This window comes from Poecile atricapillus, chromosome W, assembly GCF_030490865.1.
Source record: "Poecile atricapillus isolate bPoeAtr1 chromosome W, bPoeAtr1.hap1, whole genome shotgun sequence".
Lineage (NCBI taxonomy): Eukaryota > Metazoa > Chordata > Aves > Passeriformes > Paridae > Poecile > Poecile atricapillus.
In genome coordinates this window covers 87,038,175-87,061,137 of record NC_081288.1, presented here as the reverse complement: position 1 = coordinate 87,061,137, position 22,963 = coordinate 87,038,175, and the positions used below count along the sequence as shown (strand labels likewise).

General features: G+C 42.5%; 1 long non-coding RNA gene across 1 annotated transcript; it reads right to left on the bottom strand.

The window, feature by feature from the left end:
* Positions 1 to 2,643: 2,643 nt before the first annotated feature.
* LOC131592514 (uncharacterized) lies at positions 2,644 to 22,436 on the bottom strand. Its single transcript, XR_009280634.1, has 2 exons — positions 22,118 to 22,436; positions 2,644 to 3,436 (listed from the first exon to the last, which is right to left on the bottom strand). It is a non-coding gene; the product is annotated as an uncharacterized LOC131592514 (long non-coding RNA).
* Between the last annotated feature and the right edge of the window lie 527 nt (positions 22,437 to 22,963).

Below are 22,963 nucleotides of genomic sequence, written 5' to 3'. Positions count from 1 at the left end.
TTTTGTATAACAAAAATATTTATATTAAAATTTTTTTATTAAAATTGTCAAAAACTCAACAAATGGGTAATATATGATCAACATAACTTTGAAATTATTAAAACAAAACAAGAATCTTTTAAGTTTCTTGGGATACAAAAATACAACATTTAAATTTTTTAATTGATTTGTAAAGGCACTTAATTCAATAGAAACTTATTTTTAAATCTCAATTTTAATTATAACAATTTGCTAATTTATAAACAATATAATTTATAAAGCTTTCAATTTTTAAATTGTCTAATTAAAACTATCTCTTTTTTTTATTCTTTTTAAAGATGTTCAGTTTTCTGTTGTTCTTCTTTTGTTTTGTAGTTTTATTTTCCGCGGTTTCATTGAAGTAACTGTTATTTGTTTCAGTGGTGGTTGCCATGGCGATAGCGTACTGCCGTGTGTTTTCCTGAACTGGGCCGTGCTGGGCTACTTTTTAAATCTGAGAAAAACTCTGAAAACTCCAACTGCATAAACTCATAATTATTTAAAACACAAAATTAACTCTAAAAGGGTACATAAACACCTTTTAAAAACTCAGTAAATTATGACTTTTAACAAACTTGGTATTGTCCCGCCGCTTCTCAGAGAGGGAGGGGGGGGGGGGGGGTTGCAAACCGCTCGTATCTCAGTCAAAGTCAAAACTGGTGGGTTACTTCCTGTTTGCCGTGCCTTTTCTTGGGCCCCGGCCTCGCTACTACCCCCGTGGGCAGGCTGTTCCCTCCCCCCTCGTCCCTAACTTTGTCTGGTCCGAAAATCATCTGAGCTTCGGTTCTTTTATAATTTCTTAATCCTATCATTTCTTCTACTGTAATTCCCTGTAACGGATCACCTGGTCCTCTTTGAACTGCAACCAACTCTTGAACTAAAGCTTGCCAATGTGCGTTAAACAGCAGCTGCTGATGTTGAATAAACATCAGTTTCACAATGCTTCTACAGTCATTGACAGTTAGCAAATGCATATCAAATATGTAGTCTATCATTTGTTTAGCTGGTTCACTTTTAAATCCAAATTGACTCACTGTCTGTCGCAGCTGAGCTAATAACTTCCAATCAAGAGGTGTATAGGTCCCTAACTAAATAGCTTGTCCTTGTTGGTTTACCCCCGGGGTGTAAACTACAGGCAGAGCCCACGTCCTCGCCGCCTCCACGGTGACTTCATCCCCACTCTCTAGCCCATGCTTAGCCAATGCGTTCCATGCTTCTCTCCTCTGTCTAGCCATTTCCTCCCACAGGTCACTCTCTGCCCCAGGGACAGGATCTGGCTCTGGCGGAGATTGTGAACTACGCATTCCAGGCTTAACAGATTGGGCTGAAGGGTCCTTAATATCAGAGGTGGCTACGACAGGCACTTCAGCGTCCTCTGTGGACTCATTGAGAGGGGGCGCCGAGGGCCAAGCACAATCATCTATGCCCAAACTGCTAGAAGCAGGTATAATTACTTGAGAAACACCTGGCGCTAAAGGTTCATGATCTCCATACCGTGCATTCCTTTTATAGGCTTCTACTGCTTGCTGAGCCGCTCTTTTTTCTGCCTGATGTTTCAATAGAGTATTATGCACAACTCGCCAAATTTTTCTTAACTTTTTTGCTGTTTTATCTTCTTCTAAGACTGCTTCACACAACACATCTTCTAACTTACGCCACTCACTCAATTCATGTACCGTGTGCGGGTTGGAAAAACAACCCTTCGTGTGCCCCCATGCTAGCAATCCCGGTACGTCTTTTCTAGGATTTATGTCTCTAACCCCCAGCTTATCTAATAACCCCAAAAATAAATTATATGCTGCTTGCCTGTCCATTTTTGTCGTCAGCGCGGTTGCACCTCTCCGGCTCCGGCAGCACATATGGCTCAAGACCACCGATGTGATCCTTGAGGGTGCTCTCCCTTCGTCGTTTAGCACCGACCCGGGTGCATCGGGCCCCAACACTACTTCACCGACCGTGGCGCGTTCTCTCCCCCGCTTTCTTTTCAGCAGGGGGTCACGTCGGGGTCACCATTTGTCGGAGAAGGGAGACGCAGACACCAGGTGGTCGTCAAGCAAATCTCGTTTATTGATCTTTATACTCGTGTTTAAATACATGATTTAATTAGCTCATACATATTGCAAAAGTATAGCTCATCATTGGTTATTCTGCTATTTACGTCACTACGAAACATAGCTATCTGCCTCTGCATTCTTGCGATTACCAGACCGTCCCTGTTCCTTCTTTTTCGTTCTGTTTACCACATTCTTGTTCTCCTCCCCACATCTCAAGGGCAATCCGGCCTTGAGACTGTCTCTACACTAGTTATGTTTTATCTCTAGCAAGTTTGTACAGTCATGGCCTTTCTCGCCTAACCATTCTGCCACAAAAGTCTCCACACATAGACCCACTGTTTCAGGTGTAGATGAGAGGAGGTCCAGAGGAGGTCAAGGGATCACAGGCCCTCCAACTGACACCAAGGGATTCTCTGGAAGAACCTTCAGTCCGAAGTCTAAAGGTAATCGGACCAAGACCCCTAGTAAGATAAAGGCATTCTTTACTGTTGTGGTTTTAAACTAGTAACAAAAATTACTTATTTTTTGTTGTGAGATATGGATTAAAATAAGAGCAAAACAGGCTTAAAACTTAAAAGGAATAAAGACAGTTTATTAACAAACTATTAGAATAAGAATACCAAAATAAACTTTCAGAAAACTCTTTTTCTTTTCACTACTTGACTATTTCTTTGTACACATAACAACATAGAGACAAAAAAAATAGTTTTACAATCTTGGTGGTCAAAAACAGTCTCAATTTCTAGAGTCTTCTCATCAGTCCCCGTAGAGAAACAGAAGTCTCTTCCTGCTAATCCATGGAGTTTCTAGAGTCCACTCCTCCCATCTCACACTATTCTGAGGTGTGCAATGGGTCAAATTGAATCTAGGGATGTTATTTTTAAGGATAAGTGATTCAAAGGTAGAAATTTTTTTCAGTTGTTTCTGTGAGCCTTCCTGGAAAACAGCCATCTCTTTGGCTCCTTTAAGGCTTTAAAATCTTCACTTCACTCGCAAGTTCCAGCAACTCACAGTATTATAACCACCCTTCTTCTCTTTAAAGTCCACACTTTGAATACTCTATTCCTCCCATACTCTAGTCATGAATTAAAGGAGTCTTTAAACTACTGTCCATCTCCATAGCTGTAACAGAAAGACTTTTCAGCAACAAGCATCTCCTTTTTCTCTCTTTCTTATTTAAACTTAACTCTTTTCTTCACTGTTTTTAGTAGTTTTATGATGTCTTTTGAATGTTGATTGCCTCTCTTTCTCTGTCTTTCTAGCAAAAAAGAGTAATCTGTACGTTTATCAGGTAGTAAAAAAAAATTAAAGCCTTAGAAAAGCTGCAAGAGTTCATAGTGTCAGGTTTCAGTCTAGCAGCAGACCTTAAAAACTAAAACTAAGCTGCCAAGCTCTGCTTTTCTCTCCTCCCCCCCCCCCCCCCCCCCACCCTGCGGCCTTGTCCCGGACCTGGGAGGGGGGGGAAAGCCAAGACAGAGCTTGTTACCTCTCAAAAGCCAGAAACCCAAAGAGAACGAGAGAGCTCTGAGTGTACTTCTTAAGGGGGTGTTTACAAGTTGAATTCACTTTTTAATGGTCAGATCTGCTGTCAATTCTTGAAAATGACTGATAATTGGTCAGGAAGAAAAACTCCCATCAGTCACCAGTAGCTTCAACTTCCCCTTTTTTTACTCGGTCTTAAAGGTGAAGCTAACCCATGACATTTACTTTAAAGGTGTTAACTGTTAACCTGCCTGTAAGGCCCAGGAAAAGTTACACAGAGTTGAGTTTAAAGTTATCTAAGGAAAGGGTTAAAGTCCCTTCTAAAAGAAAGCTTATAGTCTGTCCTGGGGTGACTTTATATATATTGAGTTCTGCACCTTTAAGATTTGCTTTGGGAGCTGGGGGAAAGTTGGAGCTGCTGGAGGCTGATGGGAGTTTTTTCTCCTGACCAATTACTATCCATTTCTGAGAACTGGCAGGGATTCTGACCATTGAAAAGTGAGATCAACTTGTGAATACCTACCTTAAGACTTAAGACTGGGAATTTCTTGTTCTCTTTGGTTTCCGGCTTTTGAACAGGTAACAAGGCTTCGGCTCTGGCTTGTCCCCACCCCCCCCCACCAGGCCGGACAAGGCCACGGAGGCGGGGGAGGGGAGCGGGTCAGGCTGGGTCAGGCCAGTTCCCCCGGCTCAGCTGCAGTTTCTGCCACTGCTGAGTTCCACCAGAGACGGCCAAGTAAAGAGAGGTCATCGCAGACAGCTCCAGCCGCCGCTCCGGCAGAGATAACAAAACCAGCTATAAGGTCTGGGCAAGATTTTAACCCTTTCATTACCCAGATGAGACTTGCAGATTAATCCTTTTTTCCAAAGAGAGAGAGAGTAATCCACATGTAAAGAGACTTTATAAAGTATCCGAGACAGTAAAGAAAGGAATTAGGCCTCAGAAGAGGTAGAGAATAAGGAGATGTTTTAATAAGCTGAAATATTTTTCTGTTAAAGCTATGGAGATGGACAGTAGTGTTCTGAAAAAAAAAACTCCTTTAATTCATGACAGAGTATATTGGGAGGAATGGAGTGGTTCAAAGTGTGGATTTTGAGCAAATGGTGAAGTGGTTGTGATACTGTGAGATACTGAAACAGAAGGGGAGAAGTAATAGTTAAAGATTTGTGGCCTTTTGGGAGGCAAAGAGAAAACTTCTGTTTCCAGGGAGGCTCACAGAGACAGATGAAGAGAACTTTTGCCTTTGAATAACTCATCCTTAAAAATGACATCCCTAGACTCATTTGACCCATAACACACCTCAGAGTGATGTGAAATGGGAGGAGAGAACTGATAGCAGCTGGCATCAGAGAAATAGAAAGCTATGAAGAAAATTAGTTTTCTTGTGAGAAACTCCATAGATTAGTAGAAAAAGACTTCTGTTTCTCTACAAAGACTGATGAGAAGACTCTAGCAAGAATTGGGACTGTTTTAAATGCCAAAATTTTTTTTGTCTCTATGTTGTCATATGAACAAGGGAATGGTTGGATTGTGGGGGAGAAAAGGGTTTTCTGGAAGTTTTATTCTGGTTCTCTTATTCTTATAGTTTTTGTTAATAAACTTTCTTTGTTCCTATTAAGCTTTAAGCCTGTTTTGCTCTTGTTCTAATCCATATCTCACAGCAAGAAATAAGTAAGTTTTCTAGTAATTTTGTAGTTACTGCTTTAAAACCACAACAGAGTCCCTTCAAGGTGTTGGAGTCTGAGACACAGAGTGTGTGCCCTTTTTTCTGATACTTAACTCTAAGATCCAGAAAAACACTGAATTTCATATAACATGAAATTCATGAGCATGTTTTCATGGTGATACATGAGAACAAATGTTAAAGTTAGATAGAAATAGCTAAAAGTCTAAATGTGTAGATTAGAAATTTTTCTTAAGTCACTGGGTGAAAAAGTTAGTTTAGAGTTTAAATTAGTTTAGAAAGCAGAAGGCAAGATAGAGGCTTTAGAATGTTGTTTCTTTTCCTTCTTTCTTCTTCATGTTCTTCTAGAGGTTTTTGGGTAATAGTAAGTGATTGGATAGAAAATGCTGCAGTGGAGCACACAGGTGATGGGTCAAAGCGTCATTAAGAAAAATAATATACGTGTCTATTGTTAATTGGATAAGAATAAGTATAAAGATAAAAAGAGCTGTGTAGTTTGGGGCCATTTTGTGCTTTCAAAGCCAAAGTGAGCCACAAAGTGAGCCACAAGGCCATTCTGTACCATCAGAAGAAAATGAGCCAGATTGCAGTGAACTAAACTTGTGCAGATAGTCTGGAGAGACCTGCCAAGTTTTGTGATAACATCCTAATAAACACGAGAAACAAGATCCTAACAGGCTTTGGAGTTTTTGTCATGACCCAGAGGACTATGATAAGTGGGACTCCCCATGAGGAGTATCCCAAAGGAGCTCAGCTCAGAGGAGACTGAGAAATCCAGGAGTGGAAAAAAAGTACAGAAGTGCAGCAGAATCAAAAAGAGAAAAAAAAAATGAAAAAGCATTTTTTTAGAAAAAGTTACACAAGGAGCTTCCAAATGCTAATTGGTTATAATGGGAAACAACACCTCAAAAGAGATATCACAGGTGTCACCCCTGGAATGTATCTTGAAACACTGGAAACAAATTGGGGGTGATCCCCTTACACGAGAAATGCTAATAAAATATTGTAATCAGTGGTGGCCACTTTACACATTGGAAGATCAAGAGAAGTAGCCTAAGGATGCAACCTTACAGTATAATACCATATTGCAATTAATGTTGTTTTGTAGAAGCAAGAATAATTGGGATCAAGTTCCTTATGTTGACTTGTTTTTCACCATAAGAAATAATCCAGAATGGTAAAAGGAATGGGGGAGTGTCACTGTTGGACATGAAATGATTCACACAGATGCAGCTTGAAGTGTGATGAAGGAAGAAGGAAGTTTATTTGTTCTTTCAGTATTTATAGGTTTTTCAACAACAACCAGGGATTGGATAGTCAGGTTACCACCTTCCCAACCACACTGGCCTTGAGAGACGTCCTTCAAAAGGCATATCTTTAATGGAATGTATAAACACCTATGTTTATAGTTACTTTCCTGGGAAAGAGGATAGAAATTATGAAAACAATATTGAAAGGTCTGATTCTCAGGGTGGGGAAGACTCCCTCCCTTGGAAACAATTGGCTGAGTATTGTAATTGTTAGTAACTTGTGACAGGACCTCTCACCCCTGATACAGCAGAAACTTATCTGCTTTCCCCCCCCAAATGTCTGAGCCAGGCCAGAATGGTTTGTCTTTTGGGGAATTATCTCGTCTGAAAACACCATTAGCCAGCAATAAACATCCTGCCCTGAATGCAAGGGAAAGGATAAGCAAAAATTCAGGACTGAGAAACACAGCACTTTTACAAACTATAAAAGACCACTATGATTTTCATAAAATCAGAAATCTCTTACATACTCTCTGGGTATGTGGGAAGTTCTCCTCTATGTTGAGACATTGACATTGATGTTAAAAATGGCCATATAACATTGGCTTTTACATTTATGTATTAGCTTTTACATGTTGTTATTGATCATAAGTATTTGGATATGGTACAATTTATAACTCCTTTTGGCTGCTTATTAGTGTAACACAATCTATTAGTTTTGCACCATAAAGCTTGTAAAAATAGTGGTGTGATGAATGTATTATATTGTAGGCCTTAGCAAAACACAAAATGTTAAAATTCTCCTGTGTAACTAAGAGAATGGTGCAAGGCAATTATGCTTGTTTCCCCCACATCTGCTGACCGACCTTTCTAGGTGATAACAGTGACACAAACCAGAGCACCAGAGAAGAATTATAGAACTCCTTATCAGGGAGCGTGAAACAACAGGACGGAAACACAAGAAGAAATAAAATATATGGACTTAACCCACAGGATGTCATGCAGATAAGTCGGAGTGTAAAATCAAGCAAAAGAGTTCTTGAAGCATCAAAAAGATCACAAGAATGTTTGAATAATGTATGAAACACATGAATATGTATGTACCCCCTGTAATGTAACAGTATATAGAGATCATTGTCTTAAGCTGTGTTTTTTGGCCAATCGCCAAAAACACCCCAGCACTGGATATTTGTCCCTTTTTATCCCTTTATTAAACTTTTAAAAATTTTAAAGACTGACCTCTGCTTTTCACAATTGAGTTACTCTTCAAGAAGCAAAGTGAAAGGAGGCTTCTGCACTCAACTATCATTCATTGGTAAATGACATTGACTTCTAATCTATACTATTTCTTTGCTAGCTATAATATAGGTACCTTTATTATTGTGCACTGTCTTACGAACCTACACAAAAGTGTTTCTTTTTGTTTATCCTGTGTAGTGAGAAGACTGTTAAAGTCTTATGTCTATTTTTCTTGTGTCTATTCAATACATAATTCAGGTTTGTTATAGATGACAATATAATATTGGCTTTCACCTTTATAGATTAAGTTTTTGTATTACAAGTATTTTGATATAGTACAATTTATACTTTTAATTGTTTTTGTACGGTATAATCTGTCAGTTTACATATACACTGTATAGTTTATATGAATCGTAATGTAATAAATACATTGTGTTGTAGGCATTAGCAAACTGTTAAAAATAGAGACTAAAAATAACTCTGTGTAACCAACTGAAAGAATGGTGCAAAACCACTAATTTTTCTTACATTTGTGAACTGACACACAAGCATCCTGAGTCTGAAATAACAGGATAGGAACATGGGAAGACCTTATCTATAGAATATCCTGCAGGCAGGTCAGAAGTTAAAAATCAAACAAGAAGAGAACCTGGAATATCAAGAGTTCCCAAGAAAGTTTGAATAATAAAATATATGAATATGCATGTGCCTCAGGAATGATAAAGACAAACTGTTTCAAATCTAAGGTGTGTTCTCTGGCTGTTTGTCAGGAGCACCCCAGCGCTGGACTTCTGTCTCTTATTTTATTCCCTATTAAACATTTTTAAAATCCTGAAGACTTACTGTCGTGTTGCACTAAGATGTTTACACTACATGGTTTTTCCCTGTGCTCACCTCCTGGTTTTGTGATGTTGGTTCCTTCCCCTCACCCCATCCCTTCGGTCTCATCCCATTGGTTATAATTCTGCTCTCCCCCTCATCTTTCCCCCCAGTTTAAAAGTCCCAGTGATTTCTCCCTCAATCTCTTTTTTCCCTGGAGTGGTTCTGAGAATAAAATGTGGGACTGTGGTCCCAGAAGAAAGAGCCTCCTTTGTCTTTTACCTTTGTTCATTGTCGGACCCTCCTCCCCTCTGGTACACAAGGAGCTAGCTGGGTGACCCCCGGTGTCACCCTGAAAACTAAAGCCTTCTGATAATGTTTTCATAGTTTTAGTTACTTTCCCATGAAAGTCCTGTAAGCATAATTTGCTTATCACATTCCTTCTAAGAAACGTCTTTTGATGGATGTTTTGCATGACCAGTGTGTTTGGGAAGGTGGTAACTTAATTATCCAATCCCTGGTCATTGTCGAGAATCTATAAATACTGAAATCAGAGAATAAAGTCACGGTTTTTGTTCTGACACTGACAGTGGTCGTGTGAATCATTTTGTGTCCTTCAGTGACACCCCGGGGCCGAGAGTAGAGGTTTACGACAGCTGACGCCCAAAGGTGAGGGCTTGTCACAAGGACAGAAACCCTACACAGCAGCTGGAAATTCACGTGTGGATTGTACACGCTTTGGACCCTCAGTTCCCTCGTATCAGTGAGTTGCTTTTTGTTTTGCCACGGTTACAAGGGAGGGATCAACAGCCTTCCCAAGCCCAGGGAAGGTTGGTCCTAAAACATTAAGGACTTCCTACCACAGAATCAAGTCAGCCAAGGTCCCAGGAAGGGGTGAGTACCCCGTGTAAGAGACAGTCCAAAGATTCTCTCATCTGTCTCACGACCATCTAAATGACTGGAGACTAAGACCCTGAATATCACAAGAGACTTGGTATAGGGGTTTGGGCCTAGCTGAGGTGGATGTTTGCTAAGTGATTGTTTGCAGGTGGTTGCATGGTACACTGCCCTCGTTCCTGCTGGTGAGCAAAGACTTGCAATACGTGGTTTCCTCTGTACCATACACCTGCCCCCTGCACAATGGAATTCATCACAGTGGTCATCTATCTCCTCTGTTTTTGGCCCTGTGCCCCTCACTTTGTAAAAGACTATAAAAATACACCCCAAACTTACCTGCCCTTGAGATCTCCCCAACAGACAGAAGACTCTGCATCAATGGACAGCTGAGTGGACTTCGATGTTGGTAGCTATAATCCCCTTACTCTCTTTTCCTTATGCTTTGTTTTCTCCTCTTTTCCCTCTATCGCATATTAGTGCTGATGAGCACTCAATAAAGTGTGTTTTGCTGTTTAAGTCCCTGGTTTGCTGATAATCTTTTGTACTCTAAGATCAAATAAAAGAACCACATCACGAATCCCACCTTGTGGATCGTGACACCCTGGTTAGTGGGATCTTGCGGGCAGCGCGAGTTTGTTCACACAGCATGTGAACACACGGTGACTTCGCCACAAGCTGTGAGGCGTGGGAGTCTGGCAGCCCCACGCAATACATTCTGCAGCATGGGGCACGCAACAACGGCCACATGGGAGGCGAGCCGCAAGAGACATGGCGTGCGGTGAAACGCGACTGCCGCAGTTTTTCGGTGCCGCTGTGCGGTGAGAGCGCATGGGCAGGCACAGACGCTCAGCGAACTCAGCGCTGGGAGGTGCCAGAGGTGCTCCCTCGCAGCTGCAGCCATGTGGGTTTTAGCAGCTCGGCTCGGTGTGGGGGGGAAGCAGAGCTGCCCCCGCACGGCTGCCAGCTGAGTTTAAAAAAACCCCACAATTTCTCTGCCAGGCAGTTTCCTCTCTTACCCCAGTGTGTATGTGGGGGAGGAACTGAGAAAAAGCCTCTCAGGGCTGGCTGTGTTGTTTTTGCTGTAAAGGAAGTCAGATGTCTGTGCAGATAGCTTTTAACATCAGGATGGGCTTACAGCTCTCTGTGCAAGAAAGGAAATTGTTTTTCCAAGTTCGGGAAACTGTAGGTGGTGGAAATGTTAAAATTTCTAGAACTCAGTTGAAACAGTTTGTTTATTGGCTATCTCTCCACTTTCCCCAGTTCACTCTGGAAGATGTGGGTTCTTTCTCTTCCTGGGACAAAATCAGGAACTTATTAACCCTTAAAGTAGAACAGGGAGACAAAGTTGCTTCTGAGTTTCTCCAGTTGTTTATTTTAATTTGAAAAGAGCTAGTTAATAGGGAAATGAAGGATGATCACAGCAAATTGCCTCGGTTTCCCCTACCCCTTCTTCCAAACCCTCTGCCCCTGAGCTGAAGGGGACGCATGGGGCAGCCCAAGAAATGCAGGACACCTGGCTCAGCCACTGCTGTCCTGGGTCCCTGCCTCCCATTCAGCACCCTGTCTCTGGTGGTTATGCACAGACTGACAGAGATCCTTCCCTGCACTCTTTCACCCCGGTGTTTACTCCTCAGCTTCAGTGTTCTGTTAGCTTTAAAAGCGATGACCCCCCCTATCCCCACGTGGTCGAGGTCCAAGATGGGGCTGGCCACCTGGTGGCCGGCCACATGGTGGACCCTCCTTCTTCCCACAATCTTTTTTATACACCTGTCCCCACCCACAACCCCTTCCTTCCCTCGGACATCTCTCCCCCCTCCAGCATGTTCCCACCCTGCATGACATCACCCTGCAACCCCACCTCCAGGTGTTGCAATCCTGGTTCCCACAGTAACCCCACCCCCATTCCTGTCCCCAGTTCCCACACCTCCCTCACCCTCTCCCCTTGGGGTGAGGGGAGGGTCCCCTCCCTGTTCCCAAGGTGTGGGGAGGAGACCCCTGTTCCCACATTGCGGGGGGGTGAAACCCCCTCAGTTCCCATGAGGGTAGGGCTGGGCCCCTCCCCAGACCCGGTGGGGGGGCTGGGCTGCCTGGTACCCATGGGGGTGGGGGGGTACCCAGGGGATGGGGACCCTGTGGATGAAGAAGCAGCTATACCCTCAGCCACTCCTGTCATATATATGGGTAAAAGAAGGACAAACAGACACTACCAGCCCTTCTCTTACCAAAACATAAAAGAAAGCTGTAAAGCCTAAAGGAAGTTTGTCAGAAAGTGAGATCTTTAAGGGAATGGTGAGAGCTACTTTAATATCTAATGAGTTAGTTCCAGCCAATCTCAGAGATCTCTTCCAGTGTCTCCTAACCCGCTTAGAGTTTGATCTTTGGGAAAGCACGTGGAAGAGCTCTTTAAAAGGGCTCCTGGTTGAGCTCAAGCAAAGCACCCAGGATGCAAAAGATGTGAATGATAATGAGATTACATTTGAACATCTATGCAGCGAGGGGATGTGGGCTAAACCTGAGAACCAAGCTCAGGTGTTAACAAAATCCATTTTATGATAAGATCTGTGGAGTGGCAGAAAAGGTTTTTAACCAATTACCAACAGCTGAAACCCAGGGCAGTTATGCTAATATTAAACAGTTTGCTCCACAAAGTTTTTTGCAGTTTGTCAACCGGCTTCAAGCACAAATAAAGAGGCAAATGGAAGGACCAGTGGCACAGGAAGAGCTGATTAAGGAGATGGCTCAGGGGAATGCCAACAATGCCTTCCGCAGGGCGATCCTGGGACTGCCCATTGATCCTTCACCTACAACAGCACAGATGATCAAGGTGTGTACCAAACACGCAGAGCTGTTTGGTGCACAAGACAGGACGCTGGGACTGGCAAACCCAAAGACTGCAGCAGTGGTAATAGCCGGAATGAAGAAACTACAGGTGTCATCAGAGCAGCTCCAACATATCATCTGCTTCCAGTGCAAAAGGCCAGGACACTTGGCCAGAGACTGTCCTCAAAGCCAGCATCAAAAGAAGAAATACCAAAATGAAGCAGCAACCAACCAACAAAAAAACTGGGACTAGAGCGCAGTCCCACCCAACGCAATGATATAAATGTAGCGGGCCCTGGAGTGGGAAAAGCCTCTCCCTTAATTGGTAAAGGGGGAGGAAGGGAAGCAGGGTGCAGGACTGCAAAAAATAATTGTGGGGAAAGCGTGCCTAACAAAGTTTGGCAGCCTCACAAGCGATCCAGACTTGTAACTGTCGAAGCTTTTATTTTCAGGTCTACTCATTGGAAAGTCATTGGAGTGGACCTGCAGGACAATTCACAAGACATGACAAGACTGGATAGTGAGTATTTTGTTACTGGAGACACAGCACACACACCCATGGAGATTGATCTGGCTCCCATGAAAATCAAGGGAGACTTAACACACCTCACTCTCCTGGAGCATTGCCCTCAGCCACCCTTCTATTTGGCCAAGGGGTGAATCATCGCCCAGACCATTCCTGTTCCAGCAGAGGTCCCAGTAGATGACAAAACACCTGGCATCTACTGTGCAGAAGTGGTTGGTGAGGATAAACCATCATGGGATGCAACCTAACCCATGGATCAGAGCATCTCCATGTGGAAGGGTTGATTGACACGGGGGCAGATGTGACTATCATACCTTAAAGGGTGTGGCCTTCACATTGGGACTTGCAATCTGTGGCTGGCAAAATCCAAGGTGTAGGAGGGGAAAAATTGGAAAAAATCTCTAAGAGCATTTTTCAGATTGAGGGGCCAGACAGAAAATTGGCAAGTGTTCATCCGCTTGTCACTGACTACAAGTGCCCCCTGTGGGGGAGAGACACCATGTCCCACTGGGGAGTCAAACTAATTATCCCTGAGACTCCCCAGGATTTTTAGAAGCGGACACTGTGGAGTGCCCTACCCAAAAGCTAACGTGGCTGGATGATAATCCTGTCTGGGTAAATCAGTGGCCACTCAGTAAAGAAAAGCTCAGGGCACTCAAAGAGCTTGTGGAGGAACAATTAGCCAAAGGCCACATAGAAGAAACAACTAGGAATTCCCCAGTCTTTGTAATAAAGAAGCCAGGAAATGATAAGTGGTGTCTCCTTCAGGTTCTGAAGGTGATAAACAAAGTAATTGAGGACATGGAGTCACTCCAACCAGTGATGCCCTCCCCAACAATGCTCCCACAAAATTGGCAATTGGCAGTCCTAGACATCAAGGTCTGTTTCTTCCAAATTCCCCTACACCCGGCAGATGTCCCTCAGTTTGCTTTCTCAGTTCTTATGATCAACCAGGAGGCCCCAATGAAATGGTACCACTGGAAAGTTTTGCCTCAGGGATGAAATGCAGTCCCTCCATCTGCCAGTGGTACGTAGCTTCATTGCTGTCCCCAGTGTCCACCAAAAAAAGGGGAAGCCATCATCCTACACTACATGGATGATGTGCTAGTGTGCACCCCCAATGACACTATGCTACAACACACACTTGACCTAGTGGTTAAAGTTTTAACCTCTGCTGGATTCCAACTGCAGGAAGACAAAGTTCAAAGGATGCCACCTTGGAAGTACCTGGGTTTAGAGATCACTGCGTGGACCACTGTTCCGCAGAAATTGGAAATTGTTAGTGATCCCAAAACCCTAGCAGATCTCCATTCCCTGTTCAGGTCTTTGAACTGGGTCACACCCTGGCTGTGTCTCAGTAATGAGAACCTGGATCCTTTGCTCAATTTATTGAAGGGGGAGAGAGAGTTGCTTTCTCCCAAGGAACTGACCCCAGAGGCAAAAACTGCAATCAAAAAAACACAAATGGCTTTTACAGAGAGAAAGGCTCATCGCTATAAGCCTGAGCTACCTTTCAAATTCATTGTCCTGGGAAAGCTACCACACTTACATTGTCACTAAAGGACACAAAATGATTCACTCTACTACCTTCACTATTAGAACAAAAACCCGTGACGTTATTTACTGACTCTAGTATTTATACATTCTTGACGATGAACAGGGATTGGATAATTACCACCTTCCCAAGCACACTGGCCATGCAAAACATCCATCAAAAAAAAAGTTTCTCAGAAGGAATGTGATAAACAACTCATGTTTACCGGACTCTCATGAGAAAGCAACCAAAAATATGAAAACATAATCAGAAGGTTTAATTTTCAGGGCAACACTTACATGGATTGATATGCCAATGGATCAAAGGGCAGAGAGATGCACTCTTAATCATAGAGTGGGTCTTCCTCTCCCACCAATGATCCAAAACCATCACCAAGCCACAAGAGCTGATGGCTCAGCTGATCTGAAAGACCAGGGTGAGGCTGCAGGAACTGGCTGTTTGTGATTCCGTGTGTATTCACCTCCCAGTCAAATTCTCTGGGGAGGGAAAGCACTCTCCTGAGAAATTGGCCAAGGAGATGTTTGAGCACCTGCTGCAGAGCAATGCTAACCTCCAGTTAGCTCTGGACAGCTACAGTGGGCAAATATCAGTCCATGCACCATCACACAAATTGTTTCATGAGGAATTCCACTTCAATCCTCTTGAGAAAAGGAGGCGTAGGCCGCTCAAACCTCTTACAGTGTTCACTGACCTGTCTGGGGCATCCCACAAGTCGGTGATGACTTGGAGAGATCCCCAGACTCAGCATTGGGAAGCTGATGTTGAGTTTGTGGAGGGGTCACCCCAGGTTGGCTAACTGGCTGCGGCCGTTAGAGCCTTTGAGAAATTTTTGGAGCAAATCAATTTGGTTACTGATTCGGCCTAGGCAGCAGGGGTAGTGTCGAGAGCAGAGCAGGCAGTTCTCAAAGGCATCAAGAATGAACGTCTCTTTAGATTGCTCTAAAAACTAATTTATTTGGTTTCAACTCAAGAGCATCCTTTCTATGTGATGCACATACAATCTCACACGCAGTTACCAGGTGAAATCACTGAGGGGAACCGGAAAGCTGATTCCCTTGCTGCCCCAGCCGAAAAGGTACGTGTCCCAGATGTGTTCCAACAGGCAAAGATAAGTCACCAGCAATACCATCAAAATGTGCCAGGACTGATCCGTCAGTTCCTGATGACACGGGGTCAGGCTAAAGCCATTGTGGCCACCTGTCCCAGTTGCCAGGTCCAGGCGGTGCCATCATTAGGCGACGGGGTTAATCCCCGAGGCCTTGGAAGCTGTTAGATGTGGCAGACAGACATCATATACATTCCCAGTTTTGGTCGCCTTAAGTATGTGCACGTGAGTACTGATACACACTCAGGAGCAGTGTACGCTTCTGCTCATGCAGGAGAAAAATCTGTACATGCCAAACAACACTTAGTACAGGCCTTTTCAGTGCTGGGGATCCCTAGGTAAATAAAAGCGGATAATGGCCCAGCATATAAATCAAAAGAGTTCCTGGAATTTGTCCAGCAGTGGGGAGTGGACCACAAAACTGCCATTGCCCACTCCCCCACAGGTCAAGCTGTGATTGAGCATACCCACCAGATGCTCAAACAAGTCCTAGCCAGGCAGGGTAGTGGGACAGTGAGGACGTCTTCACAGCAAAAGCTTTGCAAAGCTATGTTTACCATTGCTAAAATTTCTAAAGTCCCCTGCCTCTCTGTTACCACTGTCTGCCCAGCAGCAGCCAGAGAGACAGGGGAGATAGTTTAGCTTGTCAAAGAAGAACCTAAAAACGAGGCTCTTTCCCTTTGCTGAGATGGCAGTTACAGCTTTATTTTCTTGGGGTCCTTCGGGGTGAGATGGCAGGAGGGAAAGAGGAAGAGGTATCGATAAGTACTCCTTTTTGAAGACAGGGGGAAAGGGGTGGAGGGAATTCATACAACCAATAACGGGAACTGGGGAGAAAAAGATAAGGGAAATAAACTTACAATTCTACATTTTCGGGGGTACATTTTTTGGGTCATACCACTTTTCCTTACTGCATTACAACATACCATCAATTTCCTGACCTGTTCCTTTGAAAACATGAATCCTCCAGTTACTCAACATTTTAACAGTGGTAATCAGTTTAAATTGTCACAGTGTCCACCGGTTTTAATCAGGGACCCTGAAACTTGGAAAACCAAGGGCCCCTATGAACTTGTCACCTGGGGGCATGGTTACACGTGTGTATCCACCCCTACAGGCCCTTGATGGATTCCTCAAAAATCGGTAAAGCCTTTTGTTCCCGAAAACCCAGCCCCAGCAGAAAAGGAGGAGAGACAAGTGGCAGTTGCTTCCAAAAGAAGATACAGCCGGGAAAAGCAAGAAGAAACCTTCCTAACCTCTGGTTACTCTCTGACCTGCACACCCTTACTGTGAATATGCTTTAAGAAAATGTTTGTTTCTTTTCTTTTAGAAAAAACCTACCTCACATTCAAACCCATGATGAGCCTTGCCTCAGCTATCATCCTGCTCACGCTGAGCAGCCTGACCACTGCCTGGATCATCCCTCAGCCATGACAGAACATCTGGGTGACCCTGGTACACACACTTCAGCAAGACAATATCTGCCTGTCCACTGCAGCAGCAAAAGACCTTATGTCCACCTGTCTGGTAGGAATCCTACTGCAGACTGGAGACTTTCCATCCAGCTTCAGTGATCCCAAGTTTAATACAATTCCCAAAACACACAGTGACCAGCTGCATGAAAACCGTAAGCGGCAAGCTGTGGCAGTGAAAAACCCTATAGAAAAGTGGTTATCAGTACTGCCCAGAGCTAATAAGGAACCCCAAGAATTAGATCTATTGGGTTCCTCTCCTGCACCCTTTTGTGTTCACTTCATTTACAATTCACTGCCAGACACAAAAATATACAACCACATAATCCAGTATTGAAAAGAATACAAAGCAAAACAATGGTGTGGTACGCTAAGTCAAGTCTTAGCGGACGATCCTTGCCACTGACATCCAAGAATCCTCCCTAAAGGTATATCTCTGATTTGCAGAGTTAAAGCATGGGCAGGAGTCCCATCTCGCCTTCAAGGAGGGCCTTGCACTTTTGTACGGCTGTCCCTGTTAGCACCCAACCAAACCCAGATTATTAAATGGACTCGGAAAGACAATTCGACCCATGAAATCCACAAAAGAGGCACTGATATTTTAGAATCAAATTGCGATTCAGATATCTTTCATTGGGCAAAATCAAAAAGGGTTGCTGCATCCATATTTCTTCCATGGGTTGCAGCTGCCAAGGCACTAGATGAATTAGGACACTTCGAGTGCTGGCTAATTAAACAGGCCAACTTAACTTCAGCCACCTTCAGCTCCCTCCTCGAAGACGAAGAGATTACCAGACAGGCCACGCTCCAGAACCGGGCTGCCATAGATTTTCTTCTGCTGCTGCATGGACATGAATGCCAGGAATTTGAAGGACTTTGCTGCCTAAACCTGTCCTCAAAAGTTCCCAATGTCCAGGGAGCCCTCAGAGAGATGAAGAACTTGATTGGACAAGTGAAGCAAGAAGCTGAGGACTGGTTTATTGAGCTGTTCAAAGGCTGGGGACTCCCAGGATGGTGGACTTGGATAATCAAAACAATCTTTTTGGTTTTTTGTTTTTCTGTTTCTAATAGTGCTAGCATTCGGGATTGTCCGTTGTTTAGTTTTAAAAGGTCTCAAGAATTTAGTCTCTACTACCTCAGAGATCAACCACATAGAACTAGCGGACCGGAAGCAATCTAACCAGCCCATCAATCACGACTGGTGGACAAGCTCGTGACCTGTATCAAGATAATCTCATAAATTTTCAAAAATTTTTATATAAAAAGAAAGGGTGAGATGTTTTAATGCACTTAGAAAAATGGTATGACCTGAGAATGCACCCCTGAAATGTAGAATGTAAGCTTCTTTCCCTTATCTCTTTCTCCCCAGTTCTCCTTATTGGCTAGGTGAATGTCAACCACCCTCTTCCCCCTGCCTTCAAAAAGACGCACATTATCAGTATTCTTCCTCTTTCCTTCCTGCTCTCCTTCTCCATGGGATCCCAAGCACCAGAATAAAGCTGAACTTCCATCTCAGCAAGGGAAAGAGCCTTGTTTTCAGTTCCTCTGTTCCATGCTATACTATCTCTCCTGTTTCCCTGGCTGCAGCTGGGAACATAGAAACAGGGGACATAGAAATAATAGCATGGGACCACAGTCCCTCAGTTTATTCACAGAAATTTCCAGGGGAAAAAAAGACAGAGGGAGGAATCACAGGGATTTTTAAACTGAGGGTAAAAGGAGAGGGGAAAGCAGGTTACAGCCAATGGGGTGAAACCGAAAGGGAGGGGGGAGGGGGAAGAATCCAACACACCTCAGACCCAGGCGGGGGAGGAACTGGGAAAGACCACTTAGTGTAACATATAGTGCAACATGGCAGAGTTACAAATTGTACCATATCCAAATACTTATGATCAATAACAACATGTATAAGCTAGTACATAAATAGGAAAGACAATATTATATGGTCATTTTTAACACTACTTTGTATAAACTGTCAGTTTTGTTGGAGTCAGAGGCACAGAGTGTGTGCCCTTATCTTTGATACCTGGCTCTGACATCCAAGAAAGCACTGAATTTTATATAATACCATAAAAACAACTGTTAAAGTTAAATAAAAAAACTAAGAGTGTGAGTGTTTAAATTAGAAAGTTTTCTTAAGTCACTGGGTGAAGAAGTTAAAGTCTAAGGTTTCAGCTAGTTTAGAGAACAAGAGACAAGATGGAGGATTTAGGGCATTGTCTCGCCTTCCTCCTTCTTTCTTCTTCATCTTCTTCTTCTAGAGGTTTTTGGGTAGTAGTAAGTGATTGGATAAAAAGTGCCACAGTGCAGCACACAGGTGTTGAGTCATTGGGTCACTAAGAAAAATAATTTACTTGGCATTTGTTAATTGGGTAAATAGACATATAAAAGACCTTGAAGAAGTTCTTTGTTAGCCATTTTGCACCTTTCTGCCTTAGTGCATGTAGCTCCTTGTACTCTGTATATATGTAATATAGATAAGAAAATAATAAACAACCAAGTCCAAACAAGAGAAAACTGCATCTCTCTCATCAGTTTCAGTCCAAGGGGGAAAAAGAACCCAACCACAAGTGTCCCATCAGGACAAGTTTATTTATGCACTATATAGTTCATATGAATAGTAGTGTAATAAATATATCGTAGGACTTAGCAAAATGTTAAAATAGAAACTAAAATGCTTCTATGTAACTAACTCAAAGAATAGTGTAAAACAATTATTCTACTTTTTACATCTGCAGACTAGCTTCTCCAAATAATAACAGTAACAAGAAACAGAACATAAGCATGCAAGAAAGATTTATGGACTCACTCAGTGCTATGAAGGAGTGTAAACCAACAAGATAAAACTACAAGAAGAAATATAATATATAGACCCAATTTAAAAAATGGTTTACAGACAACTCAGAAGTTAAAACCAAACAAGAAAATTCCTAAAACATCAAAAATTCAGAAGAATGTTTAAATAATGTGTAAACTAATAAATATGCACGTAACCCAAACAATGTAACCATATATAGCAAACATGATTTTAAGCTACCTCCGTGCTCTTTGACTGTTTGCCAAAAGCACCCCAGTGCTAGATTAATTGTTTATCCTTTATTAAACTTCTAAAAATTCTAAAGAATAAACTCTGCTTTTCACAGGAGATTGGATTACACCATCAGAATGTTTTTCTTAATGATCTTACCTTTATATTGTCAGTTAGGTTTGGGCTGGAGGTGGGAGAATTGTTTTTTAGTCCTAGGAAAAGAAGTAGCAAAAAACTTTAACCTTAGCAATTGTTGGGTCTGCAGAGGGCCAGGAGGATCTGAAGAGTGGCCATGGGTGGCCAGCCCAGTTGAGCCTAAATGGCAGGTCAGCACCCTGAGTGAAATCCATAATGGAACAGGATTTTGGGACAAAGAAGGAAGTCCATGGAATCTTCATTCTTCTGAAAGAGGCATTTATTGTCTAAATAGAACAGGAAGTACATATATGGGGAAAAGTGTTTGTGACTGGACTTTATCTTTGGGTTTAGACTGTTGAACCCCCAACTGCCCTCCTTATGATTGTTCCAGATATCGAGGCAGATGGAATCAAATGCATATTAAGATCACTTATGATAGCTGGGTAAGGCGTTCCTGCCATAATTACTGAAGGGATTTTGAAGACTGTAAAGCAGTGGGGAGGGACAGTTTTTTTGACCCCTTATTTTTAAGCTGTCCCTGAGATAATTCCACAAGTAGGACGCATGTTATATCTGACCATCAGTGGAAATGGCAACACTGAAATGGAACTCAAACCCTTTTTACTAGGTTCTGGTCCACATCCAACAAAACAGATCTGGGATGTAACTGCTGGTGGAAACCTCATGTGGGAGCTTGGAAATGCAAATAATGTGATTCTTATGGTAGGGCAACAATTTCTGGAGGACTGTTCAGCCCCGGAAGCAAGCTGTATTTTGACCCACCAATTGATGATGAAAATTGGGAAAGCCCCTTTGCCAACAGGACCTAGGCTTTGAAAGGGCATTATTGAATTTTTGGCCAACATGCCTATTGCAGATTTTCTTCAAACTGGTCAGGAGTATGTTATATAGAATATATTAGACTGTTGTTCTTTCTGCTACCACAAGTTCAGGGAAATCAGTTAGGAATCACAGTTTATGATAATCTAATTAGAGAAAAACAGTCAATTGATGCAGCCCTGGCTGGAAGGAACACCACAAAATGGGAAAAAATGAATGGCCACCTGACTGAATCCTACAGCACTATGGACCAGCCACATGGAATCCTAATGAATTAATGTCAGGTGACAGAGAACCCATTTATAATTTAAATCATATAATTAGGCTTGTCGTGGTTTTAAGCTAGTAACAAAAAACTACTTATTTCTTGCTAGAGATATGGATTAAAATAAGAGCAAAACAGGCTTAAAACTTAAAAGGAATAAAGACAGTTTATTAACAAACTACTAGAATAAGAATACCAAAATAAACTTTCAGAGAACCCTTTTACTTTTCACTACTTGATCATTTCTTTGTACACATAACAACATAGAGACAAAAAAATTTAGAATCTTGGTGGTCAAAAACAGTCTCAATTTTTAGAGTCTTTTCATCAGTCTCCGCAGAGAAACAGAAGTCTCTTTCTGCTAATCCATGGAGTTTCTAGAGTTTACTCCTCCCAGTGTACACTCTTCCGAGGTGTGCATGGGTCATTTTAAGTCCTGGGATGCCATTTTTAAGGATAAGTAATTCAAAGGTAGAAATCTTCTTCATTTCTCTCTGTGAGCCCTCCTGGAAAACAGCCATCTCTCTGGCTCTTTTAAAGCTTCAAAATCTTCACTTCACTCCTAAGTTCCAGCAACTCACAGTTATCACAACCACTTTTCTCTAAAGTCCACACTTTGAATACTCTATTCCTCCCATACTCTAGTCATGAATTAAAGGAGTCTTTAAACTACTGTCCATCTCCATAGCTGTAACAGAAAGACTTTTCAGCAACAAGCATCTCCTTTTCTCTCTTTCTTATTTAAACTTAACTCTTTTCTTCACTGTTTTTGGTGGTTTTATGATGTCTTACATGTTAATTGTCTCTCTCTGTCTTTTCTAAGAAAAAGGAGTCATCTGTTTGTTTATTCAGGTAGTAAAAGAATTAAAAGTTTTAAGAAAGCTGCAAAAGTTCATAGTGTCAAGTTTCAGTCTAACAGCAGACCTTGAAAACTAAACAAAAGTGTTAAGCTCGGCTTTTCTCTCCTCCTCCCCCCCCATCCCTGCGGCCTTGTCCCGGGCCTGGGAGGGGGGGGGGAAACTAACACAGAGCTTGTTACCTCTCAAACGCCGGAAACCAGAAAGAGAACGAGAAAGCTCCGAGTATACTTCTTAAGGGGGTGTTTACAAGTTGAATTCACTTTTTAATGGTCAGATTTGCTGTCAATTCTTGGAAATGGCTGATAATTGGTCAGGAAGAAAAACTCCCATCAGTCACCAGTAGCTTCAACTTCTTCTTTTTTTCACTCGGTCTTAAAGGTGAAGCTAACCCATGACAGGCTACAAGATCTCTTTGAAATAACCAACCAGACATCTACAGCCCTTGACCTTTGTCTCTATAGGACACTCATGGTTAGGTTCTTTCTCCCCTTGAACTGAAATTGATGAGAGGGAGGCTGTTTTTTCTCTTGTTCAGACTTGGTTGTTTACTCTTCTCTTATCTGCGTTACTTGTATACAAGGTACAAGGAGTTATGTGCACTAAGATAGAAAGGCGCAAAATGGCTAACAATGATCTTCTTCAAGGTCTTTTATATGTCCATTTACCCAATTAACAGATGCCAACTAAATTATTTTTCTTAGTGACCCAATGACCTAACACCTGTGTGCTGCACTGTGGCATCTTCTATCCAATCACCTACTACTACCCAAAAACCTCTAGAAGAAGAAGAAGAAAGAAGAAGGACAAGAGACAATGCCCTAAATCTTCCATCTTGTCTTCTGTTCTCTAAACTAGTTTAAACTCCAAACTTCTTCACCCAGTGACTTAAGAAAACTTTCTAATTTACACA